The 15,425-nt window shown below is 33.3% G+C and overlaps 1 protein-coding gene across 2 annotated transcripts in view; it reads left to right on the top strand.

Annotated features, from left to right (window-relative positions):
• KHDRBS2 (KH RNA binding domain containing, signal transduction associated 2) overlaps positions 1 to 15,425 on the top strand; it is a 511,685-nt gene that overhangs the window by 130,718 nt on the left and 365,542 nt on the right. The window lies entirely within an intron of this gene.

Here is a 15,425-nt window from a genome sequence, read left to right on the forward strand (position 1 = left end):
TTCTCTATTCTTATGATTTTTTGCTTTATATTTTATTTATTTCTAATCTTTTATTGTTTATTTCTCTCTTCTCCTTTTTTGGATTTATTTTGTTATTATTTTTCAGTTTCCTAAGTTGGAACCTGAGATCACTGATTTGAGATCTTTTTATCATAGGCACATATTGCTTTCAGTTTCCATTAAGGACTGCTTTCGTGAGACCCCACAGATTCTGATTTGTTGTTTTGATTGTCATTCAGTTCAGAATTTATTTTATTTTGGATTAAATTTATTTCTCTTTGGGTTATATTTTAAACCATATGTTATGTAGAAGTTTGTTATTTACTTTTTAAATATTTGGGGATAATCAAGATGTCTTTCTGTTACTGGTATCATTTTAATTTCATTTTGGTTATAGAACATATTAGGAATGACCTGAATTATTTTAAATTTAATGAAACTTGAAAAGTTGTCAGACTGTGGTCTGTCTTAGTAAATGATTCATGTATATTTGGAAAGAATGTACATGTACTGTTGTTGGGAAGTGTGTTCTAAAGACGATGGTTAGGTTGATAGTTTTGTTCACGTCATCTATCACCTCACTGATTTTCTGCATTGTGAGTATTTTTGTTTAAGCAATTGTCTTTTAAAAAGATTTAAATAACAAAATGATATATTTTGCTTTAAGCTTACCAATTACAGAATTCTACTTTCCTTTATATAGATCTATAATTCCCTCTGGTATCATTTTTCTTTTGCCTGAAGGGCATCCTTTACATTTCTGATGAAGATCTACTATTGATGAATGTTTTCAGTATGTCTAAAATGACTGTTTCATTTGCATTTTTAGGAGATATTTCACTTTGTATAGAATTCCAGAATGACAGCTCTGTTTCTTTTAATACTCTGCGTGTTGCTTGACTTTCTTCTTATTTCAGCCTTACTTCAGTTGTTTCTAATGAGAAATGTGCTGTTTGTTATCCTTATTGTTTCTTTCAACGATGTTTTTATTCTCTGGCTACTTTTAACTTTTTCTCTTTTTCACTAGTTTGAGCAGTTGAATTATGTTGTATCTTGGTATAGTTTTGTTTTGTTTTGTTTTGTTTTTCATGTTTTTCTGGTGCTTGGGGAGTAATGACCTTGCATTTTGGGTTTATAGTTTTAACAGATTTGGAAAAAATTAAGCCATAATATCTTCACACATTTTTTCTGACCACCTTATTTGAATTTTGGGGCTCTTAAAGTTGTCCCACAGCTCACTGATACTCTTTTACATTTTTTTCTTGCTGCGTTTCATCTTAGTTTCTATTGCTATTTTAAGTTTATTAATTTTTTGCTCTGCAATGTTTAATCTGTTGCTGATCCCACCCAGTGTATGTTTTATGTGAGATATTTTAGTTTCATCTCTAGAAGTTATGTGGATCTTTTAAAAATTTTCTATATAACTTTTTTTGACATATGGAAAATAGTGTAACTGTTTTCATGTCCTTGCCTTTTGATTCTATCATCTGTACTAGTTTTGGGTTCATTTTATTTCTATTGATAATCCTCCTCATAATGGATTATGCTTTCTTCTTTGCATGCTTGGTAATTTTTGATTTGATGCCAGATTATAAATTTAACCTCATTTGGTGTTGGATATTTTTGTATTGCTATTCATATCCTTGAGCTTTCTTTCTGAGTTGGTATTGAGCTATTGGAGACAGTTTGATTCTTTCAGGTCTTGCTTTAATGGTATGTTAAGCAGTGTTGGAGAAGTGCTGAAAGGCTATTTTTCTCTGCTACTGAGGTGCTAGGTACTATACCCAGTACTTGAGAATTTTTAGTTTTTCCAAAATGACTCATGGAAACAGCCGTGTGTGAGTGCTGGACAGTTTCCTTTCATCTTTCAGGTGGTACTTTTCCTGTCCTCAGAGAGTTTCCTCACATTCATCTGCTAATCAGTATTATGCTGAATATTTGAGGGGAACCTCTGCTAATCTCTGGTATTCTTTTTTGATACAGCATTCTCACGTTAATACTCTCAAAAGAATTTCAGCTGCCTTGGTCTCCCTGGACTTTCAGCTTTGTCTCTTAAACTCAGGCAATGCATTGCATTCTGCCTGGGATTTCTCTTCCTACTTACTCCTAGAAACTCTGTCAAGCAATAAGCTGGGGAAGACAAAGACTTCAGCTCACTCGTTTCCTCTCTCTCAGGAAGCTGTCCTTTATTACGCGATAAGCAGTATCTTTAAAAGCGTGTGTGTTTTTTTTTTTTAAATTTTCATATATTTTTTTTCTGATTTATGGTTGTTTCAGGAAGGAGGGAAATCCAATTTTGGATTCTTCGTCTTGCTTAGAAGCTGAAAAGCCACCCATCGTTAATTCTGAATTTTCACTGGTCTTTCTCCTGTAAAATTATTTGTTTGGTATATAAGAAAACATGTATTGGAGACACCAAAAAACGTTCATCATTTTTGTGTTTTCATTTGCATAACTGTTTTTTATATACTTTATGTTATGCAGCTGTGGCTCAATGTTGGCCCAGTATTATTCGTTTAAGTTGGCTTTAAATGGTATAACTCAAAATTACATTTCTTTCAGCTGTAGGCAGTGAGAAATTTCATTTTTACTTGTCGAAAAACAAATTATTATTGCTAGTCTATCTTTATGCACAACCTCATTAAATTATACTGGAAAAGGTTAAAAATATTGACTGGATAAATTTAATTCAAGCAGTCAGATATTATTTTGCACTTATGTTAATTTCGCCTTTGTGCTTGGTTGTTATTCTGTTAACTGACATTCTTAGGTTATTATTTAATATTATTTCTAGTGGTTACTGATTATTTTGGAACCATTTGAATCAGAACAATTAATACATATTTGTTAAATTATCTATTGTTGAAGGGACATATGTAATATATTAACCACTCAATTATAAATATTTAAATATTACAGTAGTCTCTTAGACTACTATAATTAATTCTATAATTAGAATCCCTCTAATTATATTTGGTTTGTGGATTAATTGATAAGGTTAAAGGATTCTGTATTTTCAGGACCTGTTAAATAACTATTAGACTATATAGTACTATTATTTACTATTATTTTGTAAACATAATTCAGAAAATAAACATAGGCAAAAAATTTATTTAGTTATTCTAATGAAAGAATGTTGCTGTGTACCTGAAACAACACAGCTAGTACATTTTCTTACATTTCTAGTCTTACATACTCACGGAAAATGTTTTATTAAAATGAGTAAACTTCATGGCAGAGTTGTAGTGCTTGTATATGCCTTTTGAGGAATGTGGGGAGATCATGCTATATTAATATTATTGTTTCTTTGACTTTTTAAAAAATTACTTATTTAAATTAGTTTCAAATATACAGTACGTTGATTAGATATCTATATAATTCATAAAACGATCCCCCCAATTGATTCCTCCCTCCCCCGGTCCTCTACCTAGCCATCATATTAATGCTGATTGCATTCCTTCCCTATGCCATGCTCCCCATCCCTGTGACCATCTTGTTTCTTGAACTTTTTGAAGATGTCTGAAATAAAAGAATAATGTGGAAACAAAGAAGAAAACCTATGGAGTTTTTGATTGAAGTTTAGGTCCTTAATGATGAACTTTTGCATATGAGAATTAACATCTCCTTGGTTAATATGTCCAAACCTGAATTCTCAATCTTTTACCCACCCCCCAAATTTTCTTTACTTTTAGTTTTCCATGTACTCGGACCAAAACGACTTTGATTACTCTTTCTCTCACACTCAATATTCGTCAGTCGAGAAATCTTGCTGGCTCTACCTTTAGTACACATCAAGAATCTGACCATTTTGTCATGGCTGCTTCCTTTGGCTGAGCCTCTGTTATTTGCCAGGATTATTGCATGGGCCTCGTAACTCATCTCCTTGCTTCTCTCCTTGCGCTGCTATATCTATTCACAATAAAGCAGTCAAAGTGATCTTTTAGATTGGAGTGTTATCTTCCTCTGCTCAAAATCTGCAGCGGTCCCTGTTTTACTCCATAAAAACCCAAGACCTTGCAATTGCCTAAAAAGCCCTGTATAATGCGTTTCAAGCTCACTTCCCTCTTTTGAATCCTTTGCCTCAAAATGTGCTTGTTGACATTTTGTGACATAACCTGGGATTGGTCAATGCATGTAGATGTCATTGTACCTTTAAGGACAGGACTATCTTAGGTACACATTTGATTATTTTGATTGTGGAAGCCTAGGTTCCATAGCTTGCATGTTTTATTTTCCTTAAATTATAAATAAAAATTAACTACCCGGTCAACTACCTGAACCTTTTAAGCTTAAGGCCACATTTTGAATCCCCTATTAATTCTCTTCTTACTGTAGAAAATGATTTTAAAATTCAAGCTCTTTTAGGCACTAGGGATAGATTTTTCTGCCTGTGAATCCATTAAAGAACTGCTCTGCATGGTAAGTTTCCATCCTCATCAATTTGTTAGTCTTTTAAAAACCTACAGTAGCCTTCATGTGTTTCTTTAGTCTTCAAATATTTATTTTGTGTCTATTACATGACGGGCATTGAGCTAGAGATTGAGTGAGCAAAATAAACAGAAATAATGCCCCTGGATATTTTATATTCTTATGGGAGATAATGACAGTAGTCAGATAATTGTAGAAATATTAATTATAGTGGTTTCAGTGGAGTTTATCACAGGAATCTAGTCTCATCTAGAAAGTCAGATATGTGAGATTGAATTGAGATCCTAAATGTGAGGATATAAGTCTGTAAAGCTTAGGAAGGAAGAGGTGACTGATAGAAACAACCCTGGAGGTTGGGAAACAAGATGTGTAGGAACTGGATAAAGGCTAGTGTGGCTAAAGAGCAAAGAACAGTAAATGGGGTGGTGCGACAAGAGGTCAGAGATAGATGACGGAGATCGAAGGCCTCATAGATTATGTTAAGGGGTGAAGTCTTCATTCTTGATCTCAAAGATTTTTAGGAGAGTGATATATTATTTATTCTTTTAAAAAAGTTACACTGAAAACCAAGCGCATTACAGATTAATAAAGGAGAGAATGAATGTCATCAAACTGGTTAGGAAACCAGTCCAGTGTGCCAGGCAAGAAATAGTGGTTCTTGAGTAAGGATGACAGTAGAGATGGATAAAAGTGAAAGGTTAGAAGTATTTAAGAGATAAAATCAGCATTATTGAATATTGCTGTAAAATAGATGTTTCAGAAGGACTTGTAGGTTTGGACTTTCACAAGTGACTGCATGGAGTGTAGGGCCTTTTAGTACATTAGGGAATGTTCGAAGAGAATAATTTTCAGCTAATTGTTCTAGTTTGACATGTTGAATTTAGACACTCGAAGATCAAAATTGGAGATGCCACTGGCAAACAAATTCACATGTAGAGTGTAGAATAGATGCTTCTGATGAAGATGTAAATTTGATGTCATCCTCACATAGATGTTAAAGTCATTGGTGTAGATAAAATAACCTATTATTGAGTGAAAAAAGAGAATGTCCAGACAATAGTTTATTCTATTTTAAATACAACTCTAGACTTCTCTTCCTTCAAATGAGGACCTTATTGTATTAATTTATATTCCATTTTAAGAGTGTAAACTTTTTCTTCCAGTGGTTTGTAAATCTGGCCTTTCAAGGTAATAAATACTCTTTTGAGGAATAGGCAGGCATTGAGTATGTCTATTCTGTTATTGATTCTTGATCTCAAAGATTACACTTGAGATCAAGTGTAATACATGATTACTATTAGGAAAAATATTTTTTAAGAAGCATATGCTTGTTTGTGACATTCTCTGACTTCTAGCTATCAAGAAGAATTGTTATTTAGTTTGTGTAAACTTGATATAGGCACCTACTTTTCTAGAATCTTATGCAATTCTCTTTGTGCATGAACATTTTAATTATGCTTTATTTTGGTGTGGGAGAAAGGAGTAAGAACAATGCAGATAAAATTATAACTTTTAGAGGGGCAAAACAAAAGCATATTTTAGCATATCTTCTTTTGAATTTGAACCTTAATGACTTGACTCTACTTCTGATGCTGAACAAGTATCCTGTCTCTCTGCCTCTATTTATGCATGTTCACTACAGATACCAAATACACACTTATTTTCTTGTATTCATATTACATCTTTGTTGTTTTCTTGATAAAAATTTAGTAGTGTCCTTAATAGACAATTGTATAATTGGACCAATTCTCTCCTGATGGAAAGAGTCATGTAAATACGGTTGTTCCATTTATGTCTTGTTATCATACATAGTGACAGCTGAGGTACCTGAGAGAAAACCAGAGCTCTGTGGCCTAGGATTTAAGAGTGTCAGTCACTCTGTGGTGAAATGGATTTAGAATCTTTGCGATATGCTTGGATACTTCCTTCCTACATCCATTTATATACAGAATTTAGCTGGTCATCTCTGCAGACTTGGGTCTGTATCAAGGTATTCGTTTACCTTTTTTTAAATAAGAGAATGTCAATCTTATTCTCAGCTGTTAACACTATTTTAAAAATGTGAATCTGCCCTTCATCAGCAGCCTAACTATCTGAATTCTAGATATTTGTCAGACAATGTAACCTCAAACTTACTGATATTTAATACCTATTAGAAGCTTAGTTGGGAGAAATAGTATTTACAGAAAATTTTCAGAAGCCTAGTTATTCATGTAGAAACTCCAGATTTTACTTTTAGATTTAATGAATCCATCTGAGACTCTTGTTTTTGCATATTATTCTTTCTCTTGATCTTACCTTTACTAAGGTGAGGGCAGTCTCCTCACTTTCTTATTTTTTATATTATTTTATAACATAAATTATTGGATGTTGCTTTATGATTTTTTTGAATGAGTTGTGCCTAATTAACTGAATAAAAGATAGTGAACCTTAATTTGTCAGTTGTTCATAGTCTAATGGGGTATATAAATATGTAAACATCTACTTACTCAAAGATAAATGCTATAAAATGGCTTATCCTTCCAGTGATTTCTCAAAATTAAATAATCAATAGTATAAAACGCCCCAGATTTTGCCATCAGCCCTTTAAAAATTTACCTGCCTGATGGTCCATGGTGATTTTATCTAAATTAACATGTGAATGAAAGCTAGAGGTAGGACCTGGATTCTTTATTTTATCCTATCTACCATTCATATGCCTTACAAAGTAATTGCTAATTGATCCTAAAAGTAGAATTTCTTTTTCTGCAATAGAAACTAAATGATTACCTTGCCCTTTCATTGTTCACTGCATTTTTCACTTTTGCCTATGAATTAGAGTCAGAGAAGAGTGTTAAGATAGAAAGGTCATTTATAAATTCATATCTATTCCAGAGAGCAAAAGTTTTAGGAAAACATATACTAGAAGAGGCAGAATTACAATGAAATATTATGTTCCCTTGAATCAGGTAGGTATTTTTTTAAATTAATAAACTTTATTTTTTAGAGCAGTTTTAGGTTCACAGAGAAATTGAGTAGAAAGTACAGAGAATTCCTGTGTACCTGCATCAGGCAGGCAATTTTGATTAGCACGAAGTACCGATTTTTCCCACAGGCAGAGGCCAGAGTGGAAATAAAATAAAATAACATACATTAGTTATTACCATTCTAGCTTTATAGGACATTTTTTAGATCATAGGAAAGTCACTCTGTGTAATGGTTGACTCGGTCATGACCATACTTTCTGATGTCAATGAGAGCTGAGAGAACATATTTGAAGCTGATCACCTATTTGAAGCAGATGTTTATTTTCTTAAAGTTATTATCTTTTCCAGGTTGTGTTTATTAAATCATTCTCAGAAATAGGATTTTATAGGCTTTTTTATGATTACTGTAGCACAGTAAATGCCATTTGGGTAAGTCCTGTGGTGGGGTGTCAGGGGCCAAACCCACATCCATTGAATCTGACATGCGAGAATGAACAATGGAGTCTCAGGTTGCTAGGAATTATAAAAACTATTGGAAACAGACTGGCAGACAGACAAACAAACAAACAAACCCCCTGAAGAACAAAGAAGCACAACTTCAAGAAATGGGTAACTGGATGTGACTAGAGAACAGTAACAATAGGCTCAGCTATCAAGTAGGGTAATTTTATACTGTCTTTGCATTGTACTCCCTATAAAAACCCAGCCCCATGCATCTGCCTAGATATCCCTTCATCTATTGAGGTTTCATTAATCCAGAACCTAGATAATAATTATAAATAATTAACAGTAAATATGTAGTGAGCATTGGTAAGCACTGTTCTTAAAGCTTTACATATAATTTTCTGTTATTATCAACCTTGCCTTGTAGGTATAGAAATGGCAGTATGGGGAAGTTAAGTAATATGTTCCGGGATGCCAAGCAAAGCAAAGATTGGGCCCAAATCACCTTGCTGCTCTACTTCCTGATGATATGAGATGATATGTAAATCTTGGTACTTTTTCTGGTGAAAAATTAGTATCTATTATTAATTGCTAATTCTGACAGCTGACTTGCAGCCATGAATTGCAGTCAAGTAATTGTAGAAAGACACATTTTACTGAAAGAAAAATGAAAAATGTCAACAGCTTCCATTACTCTAGAATGAGTGACTTATTAAATTAATTTGGTAGCTTTCTATTAAGTGCCAAGGGATTTATAGTTTCAAATTACCATTACTTTGATTTTCTTTCCTCATGAATAGCAGAAAGATAATTAAATAAATATTGATTTTTCATGCTAAAATTATTACAAAAGTAAAAATTTTTATGTATGTTGTGCAACCTAAAGTATAGAGTACTATGATATAGTTGTATTATTAGCAGTAATGTGTATGAAGTCAGCAACCTTTAAGGTCAGTTCTAGCTCTAGTTTTTATGATCATACTCATAGTTCCCCATTCACTGTTCGGGGAGATTAGACTATGGCATTGCTTTTTCTTTTAGTGGGGATGTTGTGCTCTCCAGTCATCCAAATAGGCACTCAGTTGGGATTGCAACTGTGTTCCCCATGGCAGAGCAGCAGCTGGGTTGCAATCAATGATGTGACATGTTCTGCCATTCCCAATTACTGTGTCACCCAGAGATTGTGGAAATTAGGCCTGCGGTAAGTTTATTTCTCATAGTAGGACCTGCCATACTAACTCTACTGAGTGATGATATTTTAAAGTGTTGGTCAGTGTTGTCTGTGACACTTGCTAAAATGGTGTACCTAAATATACTTCAATAATATAGTGATGTTTCCCCCTTCATTTATGTGAGTTTGAAATAAAATTGAATTAATTAAAATAGAATGCTGAATTCCTTGGGGAAAAGTTACATTTAAATGCAGGCTAACATTTGTACTATGCATTTCATTTTAATAACTTCTGTTTCTTTTTAAAATCAGAATCTGGGATAATAAAAAATGGTACCTCTGTTCTCTCTGACACATAAACATGTTCAGGTCTCTCCAAAGCATCATGAATGTTAAAAAATGCTCAATGAATGTTAAACACTAGCTTTCCTGTAGCCACTGGGGGTTACTGGCAGATAATAGCACTGCTCCATTATATAATTTATGTACCAAAGGGGATTTGCTTTTCACTGAATTATTTGCCAATATAATGCACTTAACAGTAGCAAACACAAAGTTGTTGATTAATACATATTAGTTGATAATGATTGTTAATTTATTTTTCTTTCTCGAGATAAACAGACAATATTTATCTTCAGAGCCAACTACTCTTGGGTCATTAAAACTACCAACTATGAACAGAAGTATAAAATCCCATTAAAAATTCCTAACCTTTCAAGGATTAATTTCTTGAGTATAATTAAGAAACTATCTCCATAAATAGTTCTTGTTGATGTCCACTCAAGTCTCAAGTTATTTTTAAAAGAATTTTCTGATTATTCTTGTTTTACTCCTGCTTTTGTTGTTGTCTTTGATCTACTGTCATTTCTTCACCTCTTACTCCATTACCTACCCACCTTAGCCATCTTTCATATCTTTACTGAGGCTTTTTCTATCTAGAAAGGTTTTGTTCCACACTCCAAAGTCTACCTTCATTTTGGGAGACATTTTCATCCAGGTGCTTGTCCTGGTCAATATGAAGGCTTCTCAGCTTCTTGAGCATCACTGTTCCCTCTACCTTAGAGCCCATATCTGTGCCCTCAGTACAGGTTTTGCCTAAAACTAGAACTTCTCCACCACTTTTCTTTTTAATTTTTACATACACATTACACAAACAGTAGTCCTTGGAAAACATAATCACTGCAAAGAGTGAAATAAAACGTAGACACAGAACACTACACAAAACAAATATATAGCTTAATAAATTTTTATGACTGAAACCTTGTATTTACCACTTAGATTAAGAATAGTTCTATCCTGCCTGCTGTCACCAGATTCATCCTCCCTTGACATTATCCTTTGCTGAAAACCTTCATTAGTTCCCTACTACCTACATGATAAATCTCAAATTCCTTTCTCATGCATCCTAGGCCCTCTGGTATCTGGCACCAACTACGTTTTTGGTGTGAGCTCCTTCCATAAACCCTTTATTCTAGAAAAACTACTACTTGCAGTGTACCCCAGCATAACCTATGCTTCCCCCACAATTGCCCCAACCAATGTATTCTATCAAAAATATAATTCCTGTAAAAAAAAAGAAATAAAATTTTGCTAGCATCTCTCTATGTATCCCATTTCAAGCAAACCCTCCTGCCTCCCACCAAAATTAACCACTGTGCTGCCTTCTAAAGTAATTTACATTTATTTTACACTTATCACTTTCATGTTATTCTTTATAGTTTATCATTCAATGTTAATTTTTCAACACTAAAACCTTGCCCATTTTTTGGTTTCCTTTTCATCCATCTTTTTCTTATCACAGCCTAATGTTGTTGTTTGCACACTTCTCTTTCAGTCTAACATATTCTTCTGACCCCTTTATTTTTGAACACTGGTATCTAGACCCAGAATCTTTATCAGACTGAGGGCTAAACCTTTTACTTACCATATATTGGTGCAGCTCCTTATTTTTATGATGTCAGCAGTTCTCGATACCCAATGCCTTAATCATTTAATTCATTGGTAATTTGTCAAATCTGTCATTGCTGTTTATTTATTAGCTGGAATTACATTATAAATAAATGCTCTACTTATCTACTATTTGGGAGACTAAATGCTTGATTATTTAACTTTATATAACTGTTTTCGAGATTGTAAATTAACTCCCTATCATTTGTCAAAGTTGGCAAATTCACTTATTTTAAAGTATCTTTATGAACTCTTGAATGAAAATGTATTTGAAGGGTTTCAATACATACATCACAATACATTACAGTTTTTACCCTGTTGAACCTAAAATTATTCCATCTTAGTTTAGTTTTGCAAGAGTTTTGTTCAGTGTTTAAGTGGGTTCCTAAGATCCTTTGACATCACCTTAGTAGTCTTTGTTAACTTTCTCATTATCTGCTATAGCAAAAACTCCAATGTTTCATACTCATCTTGTTGATTTTCCACTCCTCAAAATGCTATTTGTCCAATGAGCTCTGATTTTTTTTTTTTAGTGGAAGATGGTGTACAATACCACAGTCTTGGTGCCAGGGATGCCATATGTTGGTCATTGTTTCTGGGGCTTTTTAGAAGACAAGTGCTGAACACTGGACAAAGTACAGAGAACAGATGTGTAAACATCTCATGCTGCCCTCAATTCCAATAAGGACTGTGGGATTTTTACTTAAGTTTTTCTGTGTAACATCTACGAAACATCCACACCACAAGGCCTGGTTCTCCAGGAGTATCTATCTCCTGTGGTAGACAGACTCTAACATGACCTTCACTGACCATACCCTGTTATTCATCTCCTCGATTTCCCTTTTTCCTTTACTGCAAGACTTGCTTCTAATCAATAGTATAGCAAAAGTGATGGGATGACACTTCTATGATTATTTCGTGTAACATAAGATAATATCTTGTTAGCAGATTTACTTCAGAGACTCTCTTACTGGCTTGATTAAATAACTGGCTCTATTGAGGAAGCCACATGATAAGGAACTATGGATGATGGCTGGGAACTGCATTTGGCCTCTAGAAGCTTAGAGTGGCCTGTGGCTGACATTAAAAACAACAACAACAACAACAACAACAACAACAACAACAACAAAAAACCCTGAAGCTACCAGTTTTATAGCTGCAAAGAACTGAATGCTGCTGATAACCAAGTGACAGTTTAAGAGGATTTTTCCTTAGTCAGGCCTTTAAAATTAGAACCCAGTTGTGGCCAGCCTCTTAATTGCAGTCTGATGAAACCATAGCAGAGGATTCACTTAAGCCATGCCTAGACTTAAGTGAGATAAGTTACAACAACACTTTTGTAGTGATTGTTATGTAGGGTTAGAAAATAAATAAATCTACTTACTTGTTTTATCCCAAATTACATATGCAATTGTCTTCGGATAACAATTTTAATAATGCATACCAGTATGATTACTGAAAACAGTAAAAAAAAAAAAAAATGCTCTTCCCTAATTTCAAAATTTTTAAAAAATAGTGGTACAATGCCTACAGCCAATGTAGAGTATAATATTTTCTACCTTTTAATTCTTATGGAGTCCAAGTTCTACATGTAACTACCTATTTAATTCTCACTACTGATTCTTATTTCAGTGGCTTATTGGTCATTTTGGTTATCCAAAATTACCTCTCCATGGGATTCTTTGTGAAGTAGTCTTTATGCTTAAAAAGTAGCTCGATTTGAAATCCTTGGCTCATATTTCTTTTTCCTTGAATATCTTAAATATATTACTACATTTTCTTCTGGTATAAGGTTTTGCTATTGAGAAGCCTGAAGATAATCTTATTTTGTCTGATGAGTCACTCTTGACTAGATGGCCAAGGGCTTTTTTTCCTTTTAATTTAAAGTTCTGTAATTTTATTAAACATATTTTAATGTAGATTGTTTTGGGTCGATATTCTCAGGTACCTGTGATGCACTTGCAACATGTAGAAGCTTTAGTTGTTTTCTTTTTAATTTCAGGAAAATTTTCTGAGATTATAATTTTTAATATTTATTCTATTCTATTACTTTGATTTTGTTTTACAGGGAACTTTATTCCATTTAGGTCTTCTTTACATATATTCAATATTTATCTTTCTATTAAATTTTATTCTTATTTTTTCAGTTCTTTCTGATCTATTCTAAATGTTTTATTTTTACCTTCTATTTGCTTCAGGCATTATCTGTTGTGCTAATTTTTAGTTTTTTTGTTAAGTTTATGAAATGATTTTTCTTTTAGTTCTAATCCTTTAGTTTTCAAAACTTATTTTTGAAGTTTCCTAATTCTGATTTATCTTCAACTGTAATATAATTTTATTAATGTCTTTTAGGTTATTTGAAACGGTAAAATACAATTTTGGTGTGTTTCACATATTTCTGGCACACCTTTCATTTTTGTAGAAATTTTACATGGATCTGTATTCTTTTTTGAGTTATAATAACTGCATGAGATTTGACTTTAATCCTTTTCTGTTGCTCATTTAAATGTGAGTTCATATTTTTCTGAACTTTTAGAAGGAAGCATGGTTCATGGTTCATGAATGTTTTTAAAATTCACATCATCTTATATATATTTTTTTAATTAAATAGAACCATATGGTATATTGCTTTTGTGATTTCCTGGGTTTTATTCCTTCTCTCACTTTTATTTTTACTTTTCTTTCTTTCTTTGTATTGTCATTTCTCTGTTCTAATTTTGATTCCACTCTTGTCAATTTTTTCTTGGTGTGATACTATGCCCTGCAAGGAATCCCTGACTGGTGAATTTTCAGAGGGTAGAGGGCTACACTGCTCTTCAGAACTTAACAGTGGATGCTCTATACACACCTGCTACTGGATTGGGAAAAACTCTTGTTTTCAACTGTTGATCTCAAATTAGCCTGCTGTGCTTTCCAGTGAATACCATTTGACTATTTTGAGGTGCTCCTAATTTCAGGTTTTTTAGACACCCCATTGCTTCTCTCTTCATCCTGAACAGATGTTGTCACTAGACAGGTCACCGCCATTTATGCGATGTGGTTCTTGGAGAGTCCTTGTCACCTAGTTTTGTTATAAATGTTTCCTAATGGTTTCCCATTTGCTGTCTAGTTGCCCAGTTTGTATTTATCAGAGCATCCAAAGATATTTCAACATTATGCCTCCACCACTGCCCCCACCTTCCCCAAATTTTCTACTCTATTTCTTATATTTAAAACCTAAATTTCTCCTACATATTCTTTATAATTTTAGGTCTCCTACTGTTTTACTCAATTAAGCATTTTCTTCGGCTACACTAAATCTTTAAGTCTCTCCATTTCTTTCTATTTTTCACATCTCTAAATCTTTATATAGTCAAGATCCTAGGATTAATCATTTAGAAATATTCAGTAGTGCTGTCGTTTCCTTAGTTTCTCATCTTTTTTTCTGAATAATTTCTGTTAATGTCCCATTTGTTTTCTAAGCTAACTTTGATACTTCTTTATCTATATCTCTATTGCTCTATCATCTGTCTTTATCATCTATCTATATCTGTCTGTCTGTCTGTCTATCGATTTATCTATCATCTATCTCTACCTACCTACCTACCTACTTACCTACCTACCTACTACTTCTGTCTGTCCATCTGTCTGTCTGTATTTCAGACATCACTGAAGATTGACAAATGAGGTTGATAGACCCCATTAGAGACATAATTTCCAAACTCTTTTAAACATCAAAGGTTAAGATTTTAATGTGCATTGTTAATTATTTTTAATTTATCACCATTTAGCACCCTTTCAGATTATCCACAGCAAATTGTAATTCACTACCAGTCAAAAACCCACTAGCCACTCCTCTCAACTATTACAGATCACAATTTTTACTAATTTCCAAAGAAAGTAGACTCAATCACATACTCTTTTCCTTATTTCTGACCCTAATTTTACTCAAGTTAATTCTTTTTTCCTTTCCATTGCTCCCTTCTAATGCTCCCCTTGCATGCATTTTCAATATGTAATAACGTTCCATGAACATACAACCATACAATTAACTGTCACCCTAACTCTAAATGTATCCCTTGTTTTCTATTTATTTCTCAAAATATTGGCATAAGGCCTTTCCCCTTTATAATTCTCCTGAAAATACAGTCCTCAGTACCCCACATCCTCCAGTTACCTATGAGCTAAGTTTCATGGACTTGGTTCCTTCACAGCATTTTGATTGTGTTTAATATAAGATTTTATTTAACTTACCATGTTAAATTGTTTACTATTGTGGATTTAGTAATTGTAATTGTATATTAAATCTAAGGGAACTAGATTTTCTATAGCATGATATTCCATTAACTTTTCCTGCTGTTTTTGATATTTGTTTGCTTCCTTAACACTAATTAATTTTCCCTATCCCTTTTAAAGTCCCTATCATGCTATTTCTCTTCTAATTTCACCCTTCCCCCTGTAGTACTAAGGGTGATTCTCAGCCTTCTTTC

This window comes from Pteropus vampyrus, unplaced genomic scaffold (genome assembly GCF_000151845.1).
Source record: "Pteropus vampyrus isolate Shadow unplaced genomic scaffold, Pvam_2.0 Scaffold64, whole genome shotgun sequence".
Lineage (NCBI taxonomy): Eukaryota > Metazoa > Chordata > Mammalia > Chiroptera > Pteropodidae > Pteropus > Pteropus vampyrus.